This window comes from Monodelphis domestica, chromosome 5 (assembly GCF_027887165.1).
Source record: "Monodelphis domestica isolate mMonDom1 chromosome 5, mMonDom1.pri, whole genome shotgun sequence".
NCBI lineage: Eukaryota > Metazoa > Chordata > Mammalia > Didelphimorphia > Didelphidae > Monodelphis > Monodelphis domestica.
In genome coordinates, this window is record NC_077231.1 from 144643660 (window position 1) to 144654991 (window position 11332).

The following is an 11332-nucleotide window of genomic DNA, read 5'->3' on the forward strand; positions in this document are numbered from 1 at the left end:
TCAGAGTCTCTGTGTAGAGAGCACTGACTTCTCTTATTAAACTAGATTGTGGACTCAGAACTTTCCTGCCTTCAAAAGAAGAAGTTTTTAAATAGGGACTGAAATGTAGGCATTTAAAATTAATGTTTTCCTGAATAAGTTTACTCCTGTATGAGAATGAACTATGGCCAATCACTGTCATCAATTAGAGAACTAGAAGAGACACTAAGAGATATTTTAGTGCCATGTATTGTAAGATAAGAGGAAAGAGAGTCCACTTGCAGCAGAGAGCAATCTCTGACAGAGATCAGCTGCAGAGAGAGAGAGAGAGAGACAGACAGAGAGAGAGAGAGAGAGACAGAGAGAGAGAGAGACAGAGAGAGACAGAGACAGAGAGAGACAGAGAGAGAGAGAGAGAGAGAGAGAGAGAGAGAGAGAGAGAGAGAGAGAGAGAGAGAGAGAGAGAGAGAGAGAGTGGGGGCAGGGAGGGGGGCAAGAAGAAAAAAATGAAAGTTCCAGAAAAGAATGAGAAGCTGAGAAGTGCACCTGACCACTTCACTTCACTCTTCTTCCAGTTGGGAGCCTGAGGGAAGAAGTGGATCTCCTAGGCTGGGAAGAAGCTGTCTCTCTGGAGATCAACTGTCTCTCTCTGAACCCTCAGATACCTCTCACTCAACTCTTAATAACAGCAATCAGAGTCATCAGTGGATTTTGTGGACTAGGTCTTTGAAGCAAGCTGTCCACAGAGATCCTTTTTCAAAGATCTCCCTCTTTATCTCTCCCTCCCTTTTTGTTCATGGAGTCTTGTATTCAACCTAGTTAGCTTAGGAGAAGAAATCAGTGGCAGTGGATGAGAAGAGGGATCAAGGTTGGGAAAGCCTTGAACCCCTAAACTTTGGAGGGCAAATCTGCCAGAGGGGACAAATTGTAGGGTGTAGCAGTCCACCCCTAGTTATGGGCAAGGGAAACAGTTAGTATGTACAGAGTGGCTTAGAAGAGAGCATGCTCAGTCTTGAGCATGGCTGGGAAAGCCTCTGACCCTTGACCCCTGCTTCCCCCAGGTTAGGCGGGAAAACAGGTTTCTTTGTGTTCACCTGGCTAAGAGAAACAACACCTATACCTTGTCATTGACCAATGATAATCATCCCTATGTATTGTGTATATTTGCATATCAAAGAGATTAAATACAGGGCTGCAGCAAGCTCCACCTTCTCTCTTTCTCTTGGATCTCAGCTCTCACTGATGCCTGTCCTTGCTGGAGCTTGGCCTCTGGCCAAGCTCCATCTTTCATTCCTTTCCTTATCTACCTCTCCCACCTTGGACCTGGCCTTTGGCCAGGCACTTTCTTCTCTCTATCATACTCCGACCTGTGTGGTATTAAATTTGGATCTTTGGACAGGTATAAGCCTTCTGAGTAGTCCACTGATGGGGGTTTTTGCTGTGGCTCCTTGATAATTAATAAGGCTTGGATTTCTGACTCATTCCTGCCACCTCATATCTCTATCTTGGCTCCGCCATCCCCCTCGCAGCATCCAGAACTTCTATTCTTCCTCTATCTTCCTACTTTGAGGCTTCTCACTGGATTGGGAAGTTTCATAGGGTTTGCTGTGTCCCCCATTTTCCCTGCTTGATACCCTTACCACTCCTTCCCTGTGAATCATCTGTTACTTGAGATTTAGGTCTGGGTCAGTTCCTAGCAATAATAAAGAAGGCTGAAGTTTTGGGAGTTCATACCCCTCCCCAAAAGGGGGGTTAACCTCTGGATCCCAAGTGATCCAAAACTGCCAAATCCAAGGAATAAACATCTCTCTTTGGTAGTGATGTAGCCCCAGGATCCTGAAGGGAACTGGCAGTTGTCATCCATGAGGATACCAGAGGCAGAATAATTCATCTTTCCTGGCAAGGAGAGATTAGACCTTAAGGGAGGAATTGTGTCATCGTACTAGAAATCCCGCCTCTAGTTTTTGTCCTGCATCTCCCAGAACCATTCTCTGAGGAGACATACTCCCTCTGCCAAGGAGACAGGACTTGGCTATCTTCCCCCAAAAAGGAAGAGAGGAGAACAATACGCTACACCCTCTCACCCCATTCTCTCTCTCCCTCCATGCTCCTTGTTCCCTTTGTGTCTCTATATTACAGTATCCATTTACAGATCAGTATAATAAATAAAACTATATACTATTTCACAACTACTGGTTGGTGTTGTCATTTTATCATACAATGCCAATGATACTTGCTATGACACTTTTGCTATCTGGAGAGAAAGCCTGTGATCCCTGGATAGAACATGCCCGAGACAGTAAGGCACTCCTTACTCTTATCAGGATTGCACCTTATTCTGCTCATCTTATGTTACTGGGCATTACTTTCATCTTATGTACATCTTGAGTCTTCCTGACTTTAGATACAGTGGATAGAGTATTGGGCCTGGAGTCAGGAAGATGGTAACTTTAAATCTGACCTCATACACTTACTAGCTCTGTGACCTTAGGCAAGTCACTTAATCCTGTTTGTCTCAGTTTCCTAATTTGTAAGATGAACTAGTGAAGTAAATGGCCAACCACTCCAGTATCTTTACCAAGAAAATCCCAAATGGGATCACAAAGAATCAAACATGACTGAAATGACTGAACAAAGGTCATATAAAAGAAAAAAGGTTTTAATTTTATAAGTTAATAACCCCCTACCAATGATTATTTTATAGATAGTGAACATATAATAATTAATTATTTATAGTTTATCTCTCAATCATAAAACTTTATGTTATTTATAGAATATTTACCATAAGTTATGGTGAATTTATGACATAGATCTCTAGGTCTCTGAATTTAGAAGAAGGATTGAAAGGAGAAATTAAAAAAAAAAACTATTTATGAGAACACTGGCTATCAGGGAGAACCTTTTCTTTGTTCTAAAAAAGTTATACCTAAGACTAAGAATCTCTTGTGGAATAGATGATAGGCCTCATTAGCCAAATGACTATGAGAAAACAAGGCTGAAGAGATATCTTGTTAGTTTCCAGACCAAAGATTCTGCTTTGTCTAAATTAGCTAAGAAACATGACAGTACCTATTCTTCCTGGAGGAAGTGATAACCAAGGATTTCATCTGAGCCAGAAGCTGGAGGTGGCAGACACTTCAGCAACCAAGTAGTATCCAGAGGAGCATATGTTGAGCAGAACAGAGCTAAAAAGATTAGCCTACCAGGAATCTCCAGTGGAGTGGGGTCTAGCAAAGCAGAGACCTGAAGACACTGAGGTCAAGAGGAAACAAACCTGACAGGAATAGAGTGATGGCATCACTATAAGATATTGGCCCTGTGGTATCAGAGGTGTGACATGCCTTTCCCTTTTATACCTCATTCAAGTGTATGAATTTCCACATGTCATCCTGGACACATGTTCCCTATAGTCTTTATATATGTGTGTGTGTATATATATGAATATAATTATAACATATGTATAGGTAATATATATGGGCTAGTGTATACCAGACTCATGAGGGAAATTTTTTTGTTGATACTTTTCTTAATCTATCATTTTACTGAATTCCTTCGCTTTGAAAATTATATTCTCTGGCTGATCATTAAAGATAAACGAATCAATGGGGGTTCATGAACTATGGACTTAGAAAATACTTACATAACTAGGCGTCCAGTCAAGTTTAGGGGTTTGGAGTATAGATGGGGTTGTAGTGGTAATGGTTGTGGTGGTGTAAGCTGCTATAAAAGAAAAGAGTTACTACTCCTAGTAGAGAAATGCTAAATGCTAGGTTTCATACATGTGTGAGGAACAGAACTGGGGCTAGAGCTGTTTAAGGAACTGAGATATATGTATACAGACATATGTCTGTATACTCATTGTGAAAGGCATACAGGAAGGGAAATGCAGGAATCAAGCAGGGGAAGCTGGCTTCTTAACATATTCCTGATTTTTATTCTATTAAAAATGTTCCTCAGATTATGTCAATACAATTTTTAATTTTAAAATTTGCAATATTTAATTATTACATTTTGTAATCCGTGTTCTCTCCCTCTCTCCTACCCATTCCTTCTCCCCAAAATAGCAAATAATATATGTTGTAAATTTATCATTCAATAAACTTTTCTCTGTCATGTGAAAAACACAATTTACATTAGAGAACAATTGGTGAAAGAAATACAATTAATAACTATATATTTCAATCTGTATTCAGATTCTATCAATTCCTTCTATGGTGGTAGATAGCCATTTTCATCATAAGCCCCTTGTAGTTGTCCAGTATCCTTGCATGTCTGATATTAATTAAGTTATTCACAACCGATAATTGTACTTTATTGTCATTACAATGTAAAAAGTTCTCCTGCTTCTACTCATTCCACTTTGCGTCATTTCATATTTTCCCAGGAATTTTTGTGATTGTCTCATTCATTTCTTATGCAACACTAATATTTCATTACAGTTATATGCTATAACTTGTTCAGTCATTTCTTATTTGATGAACATACCCTCAGATTCCAAGTCTTTTCTAACACAAAAAGAGATACTATAAATATTTTTTGTATAAGTAAGTCCTTTCCATCTTTTTTGACTCTTTGGGATATAGACACAGGAGTGGTATTAATAAGTCAAAATGTCTGCTCAGTTTTATGGCCATTTAGTCATAGTTCCAAATTCACAGCTCTATCAATGATGTATTAGTGTCTCAATTTCTATATTTCCTCTATCATTTATCCTTAAGGTTTTTTTTAATCATATTAGCCAATCTTAAAGGTGTGAATTGGTACTTCAGAGTTATTTTAATTTCTACTTCTCTAATTAATAGTGATTTGTAGTTGTTTTTTTAATAGGATAGTTTAAATTTATTCTACTGAAAATTGATAGTTCTTCTCCTTTGACCATTTGTCAATTGGGGAATGCTTTTTATTTTAAAAATTTTGACTCCATCCATCTGTATATAGGTGATAAATAAAGTGTTTTGTCAGAAACACTTAAATTTTGTTTTACCCAGTTTGTTTTTTCCCTTTTAATTTTTGTTGCATTGGTTTTGCCTGATGTGTAAACACCTTAAAATAATTTTAGAGTGGACTTCCTTGGGCAAGATATAGCCCTCTCAGTGATTTGAGATGAAATTTCACCTCACTCCCTACTAAAGAATCCATCTATATGCTTTTGTATGTTCTAATGTGTATAACTTCTCTTTTCCTTTTGCTGGAATAAATGGATTTATTTGCTATTCCCTATTTGAGAAGCTTTAAAAAATAAACCAATGTTGAATGTAAAGGATTTGAACAGGCAAGGAACATGAATGCCTCAAATTATCATACCCTTGGATCAACAGTAGAAATAATTTCTAGCCCATACCCTTCTTGGAAATTAAAAATCCTTATTCTCACAGTGCTCTTGATGTCATCCTGTTCCTTCCCCTCAGCTAACAGAATGCAGTAATAAGCATTTCCCATGATGATTCATCCCTTCAATGCAAAAAAGCTAAGTCTTCTTTGGGAAAAGGGTAAATCAAATTTAAAAGTTAATTAACTAAATCTATAATTTAGATAATTCATGTGAGCATACGACATATTTATTAGGTTATCTTATATTCAAACCAAGAACAATTAGAAACAATAGTAGTGTTTTTTTTCCTCAGAGGAAACTGAAGGTAGTAGAAAAACCAGGATGATGGAGAAGGTACATAGACCCACCTACTATCTACTGAATTACTCTTGGAAAAACTATGATATAATGCCTTAGAACAAATTCTGGAACAATATAACCCTCAAAAAGATAGCGTAAAATAAATATTCAGTGAAAAACAACTTAGAAGGCCAGCAAAAACTCCAAAAAATGAGTCTACAAAGGTGGAAGCTGAAAGTAAAATAGCATTCCAAAGCAGACCACACTGTGGCAATGAACCTTGGTCATAGCTGAATCAGCAGAAAAGTCTTGCAGAGTTTATAGATGGTAAGGAGGGTTGAACAATTGCTCAGAAGGAGATTACTGGTATCCCCATGCTAGCTCTGGGTATAAGACTCCTGTTACAATGCCCAAACACAGAATCAAGTTTAGTTGGGGGCATGGTCTCAGAGTGAGGGAGAATACTAGTACATACCAGGGCTTGCAGCCAAAGAGAATCAGGGGATCCTGATCACAGTTCTGAAGGGTAAAAGAGTGCTTGAGGTTACTCATGGACCAGAACAGACTAGGAGAGTACTGAACACATCTCTCCTTGGATCACACAAGTTTGGAAGCACTGAAAACATATGTTCCCAGAGCTAGCTCTAGAGGGAGTTGAATGAAGAACATACCAGAACAGTGTTCCACAGATTTAGAGTCCAACATTAACAGTTTTTTTTTCATGTAAAGAAAAAATAAAGACTAGAAAATGAGCAAAAAAGAAACTCATTATAAAAAGTTATTTTGATCACATGAAAGGCCAAAACACAAACTTAGAAGAAAACAACAAATTTGATATTGCTGCATTCAAAGTTTCCAAGAAAGGTATGAATTGCTCTCAAGTCCAAAAAGAACTAAGGAGAAACTCAAAAAGGATTTTAAAAATCAAATAAAAGAGGTAGAAGGAAAATTAGGAAAAGCAATGAAAGTGATAGGAAAAGAATGACAAAAAGAGTAAATATCTTGGTAAAGGAAACACAAAAAAACTGAAGAAATTAATATCTTAAAAAACAGAATCAGTCAATTGATTAAAGACGCTCATGAATCCAAATAAAGAGAAGGATTTCTTAAAAAGCAGAATGAGCCAAGTGGAAAAAGATATACAAAACATGCACTAAAGCAGAATTAAAAAGCAGAATTTGCCAAATGGAAAAGGAAGTACATATTTTCAACAAAGAAAATATTAGAATTGGGCAATGGGGAATTTAAAGACTCCATTTTAAGGGGGAAAAGGGGTTATTTTTAAAGGGGTTAAACTGGATTATTTAAGAGTGTGGTCTCCTGGAATATATATTAATTCCAAAGAGATTTATTTACAATTTATTTACAAAATGTAGAGTGAAGTAAGAAAAATCAAAGAGAGGATAGGGTAAGATATCTAGCTTAAGCACTAAGTAATTTACTTCCGGACAGGGAGAGTTAGTCCTTAGGCCTCAGCAAAACTGAGGACCTGGGGAAATCTCTCTCATGAGGTAATTCTCTCCTGAGGTTAGTTTTTTTTTTTTTTTTTCAGAAAATCCAGAAGTTAAGAGTCAGTTTTTCATTCACCACATGACAACTCAAAGGAAGAGATTTTAGAACAGCCTCACCAGGAACAAGGTCTCGGGTCCTGCCTCCACTCCAAAGAATGAAGAACTCTCTCCAGTCTCCACTTACAAAGAATGGAGAACTGTCATTGGAACTGCATTCAGGAAGTTGTAACTCCCTTTTAAAAACACTTTATCTTGTATCACTTCCTGAGCCTTCCCCTAATTCTATGTCTACCAATCACAGCTGAAATCATGCTTTAGAACTGCCTAGGAGGCAGTCAGTGGATTCTGATTCATCACCCACTATTGCATACATGGGTCACAGACCTCCCTTACTCAAGTGTGAATGGGGTGTTTACACCTTTGGTGATTAAATCTAAAATAAGGCAGGGGTTACAATTTAATCTACACAATCAGGGGAGAGTTAATTAATTTTATTTTCACAATCAGGGGCAAGTTAAATTTAATCCTCACACCATGAAACATGAAGACACAGTCAAAGTAAAAAATTTTTTGAAGAAAACATGCAATATCTCAATGAGAAACAAACAAAAAACAGTCTTAGAAAATAAATCCAGGAAAGATAAACTAAGAATCATAAGACTACCTGAAAGTCATGATGGAAAAAAGAACTTAGACATCATATTCCAAAAAAATTTTAAATGAAGAGTGGCCTGATATTATAGAACCAGAGGGTAAAACTGAAATGGGGAAAAAAATCCATCAATCACTTTCTGAAAGAAATCCCAAAAGGAGTAATTCCAATAATATATATTTTAGCCAAATTCCAGAACTCCCAGGTAAAGGATAAAATATTTCAAATAGCCAAAGAGAAACAATTTAAATATCATGCTAGCTACCGTCAGGTTAACATAAGCCTTAGAAACTCCTACATTAAAGGTTTGGAGGACCTAGACTATGATATCCCAGAGGGAAAAGGGGTTAGGACTTCAATGGCAAAAAAAAATGGGCATTCAATGAAATAGAGGATTTTCAAACATTCTTGATTAAAAAAAACTAGAAATAAATGAGAAATTTGACTTTCAAATACAAGACTGAAAACAAACATAAAAAGGTAAACAAGAGAAACAAAGCAAAAGGCATTCAATTAAGTCAAAACTATTTACATACCCACATGGGAAAATGATTCTGGTAACTCCTAAGAACTTTTTTTTTATTACTTGGGCACTTAGAAGGAGTATGCATTGGCAGAAGGAAAGGCTATGAGTTGATTGTAATGGGATGATATAAAATAAAATTTAAGCATGAGAAAGAAGAATGCATTGGGCAGAGAGGAAGGTAAATTATTGTACATAAAAGAGGCATGAAAAAGCTTTTCAGTGAGGGGAAAATGGGAGAAGTAAGAAGGGGAATATGTGAAACTTACTCTCATCAGACCTGGCTCAATGAGGGATGAACATACACACCTTGTAGGGGATGTGGGGAAATGGAGACTACTTTGATTTGGGGGAAATTGTGAATTAATTCAATCAATTTGGACCTATGCCCCAAAGTCTATAAAGCAGTGTAAAAAGGTATGCCTTTTGATCCAGCATGATTATTATGAGGTTTGTATCCCCAAGACATAAAAAAGGGGGGAAGGACCTATATGACAAATAAGGACAAAATATTTAAAGCATATCTTTTTCAAAGAATTAGAAAATGAGGGGATACCCATCAATTAGTGATGGGTATGTCCGAATGAGTTATAGTCAGTGATTATAATGAAATACTATTGGTCTATAAAGAATGATGAGCAGAAAAAGCTCAGAAAAATCTGGAAAGACTTACATGAACTGAATTAGAGTATAGTGAGCAAAAACAGGAGAACATTGTACATGGTGAGAGGAATAGTGAACAATGAACAACTGTGAATGATTTAGCTCTTCTTAGCAATACAATGATACTAAATAATCCCAAAACTCATAAAAATGCCTTTTGCTTCCAGGAAGGAACTGATGAAATCTGAATCCAGACCAAAATAAACTTTTTTTTCACTTTCTCATTTATTTTATGTTCAAGTTTCATTCCATAAGAGAATTAATATGGAATTTTTTAAACATGGCCATACATGTAAAATATATGAGAATACTTAATATCTCAGTGGATGGAGAGATTGTTTTGAGTCTCAAAATTATTTTTAAAATATTTGAAACTGTTTTTATTTATGATTGGGAAAAATAAAGTAAAATTTAAAAAAAGCAGGCAACAAGGTTAAGTGACTTGCCAAGTGTTATTCAACTAGGAGGTGTCTGAGAGCAGATTTGAGCTCAGGAAGATGAGTCTTCCTGACTCCATGATGGGCATTCTATCTACTATAGCACCTAGGTGCATTCTCTGAAAACTATAAAGCACCTTTAAAACTATCTATTCCAAAATTCTCTCTTGATTGATGAACAAACTGAGGGGAAAGGGTTAGGAATACAAGCAGAATGACTGCTCAGGCCTCCTGATTCCTAGTTCAGTGCTTTTCCCAGGAGACCACTTGAAAAGGCAGACTAATTTTCCCCCCACTCATCTTCCAACCCACGCCAAAATTAAAATGGAGACATTGTGGAAAAAGAAACCCATTAGTGTGTGCGGAAACACACAGAGTAATAAATACAGCTATTTACTGTAGAGCAACTACTGGTTGGTGCTGGCATTTTCCCACACAATACTAATTACACTTACTATGCCAATTATTCTTTTGCCCTGCCACTGCTATTATTTCTCCTGCTATTTTTAACAGCTGGTGCCAAGGTAATGCATTATGGAGATTTAATTTAACACAAAACACATAAGATGCTTCTGAACAGCATTTTTTTCCATCTGTGAGACTCAGCAGATTACACCAAACAGTATGTGTCAAATCTGGATTTAGCCCAGCTGCATTGTTTGAGCTGAGTTTTAGTGGTCCTGGAAAGTACTAGGTTCCCATGAGATAAGAAAAGTTTGACTGTGGAGGCTTCTCCCTCCCCCTGTCCTACCTAGAGAATTCAGCTCATCCTAAGAGGTCAGAAGGACCTGGTAAACCTGGCCCACCAACTGCAGTGCACACAGAAAAGAAAGTAGAAAGACTGCCCTTTGCCTATTGAACACAAAGAGGCAGAGATTCAAAATAAAAGTAACATCATGTCAGGTTAAGAACACCTGTTTTGGGCAAGAGCTTTTAAAACTTTGAAATACCAGAAGCTTGAGAATATCTGAGATGGAAATAAAAGCTCTGACCAGAGATCATTAACAGAACCTTCTATCAGTGATCACAACATCCCTTGGGTTAGTTAGCACAGTCAGTTTAATCAGATTAGAAAGGCAAACCCAGAGCATATTTAATGAGACACCCAATTTTTATCACAATTTAATTCTCAGAAGACTTTTTTATAGGTCCAATGCATCAACAACTTTCTGGTTTCTTGTTCTAGGCTGTTATTCTTGTCTTCTAAATTGCTGCTGATACTGCTGCTATTGCTAAGAACCTGGAGATCTGGAAGTAATCTAAAGGCAAGGAAGTCTAGTGTGCTGACTATATGGGGATTCACAAAAGTTGGGACTGGTTTCATACTATTAACTAAAGAAGCAAAAGGAATCAAATCTTGCCCCAAATATCTTTTCTAATAAATCTGTCATGGTGAATATGTGCTTACTGCCTGGGGTGAGTAATGCAGGGTTTATTAGGTAGCAGAGCAACACTGGTCCTTTTCTTCTTACTGAGGTTTGTTTTCTTCCTTGGAAAAGATTCAGTTTCACTTTCCTCCTACCAATAAGATGAAGCAATGGGAGTAGGGACATATACAGTTTGAAGGGGAAAAGAATACTTCAGGAAACAATGTATCTAGAACTCAAAGAAATACCTTATAATAAGCATATTAATAAATTTGGGTTATATAGGGGCACAAAAATATATATGGGAGTCTTCAAGGATAAAATCATTGAGAACAATGATTTTAAATTGTCTATAGATGAGGTTCTATAAAATCTCATATGAGTAGCAAGAACTGGGAGACTTATTTGAATACATATTGAACAGATATATGTGTAAAGGTAGATGCATCTCACTTTTACTTGTACAAGTTTTGCACATTAGCCTCTTGCTACCTCAAAGCTGAAGCTTTGAACAAATAGAAGAGGGCAGTTTGGGAGGATTTTTACTGGAAATAACATAAAATTCCAAAGGTCAGGGAACATGATGATG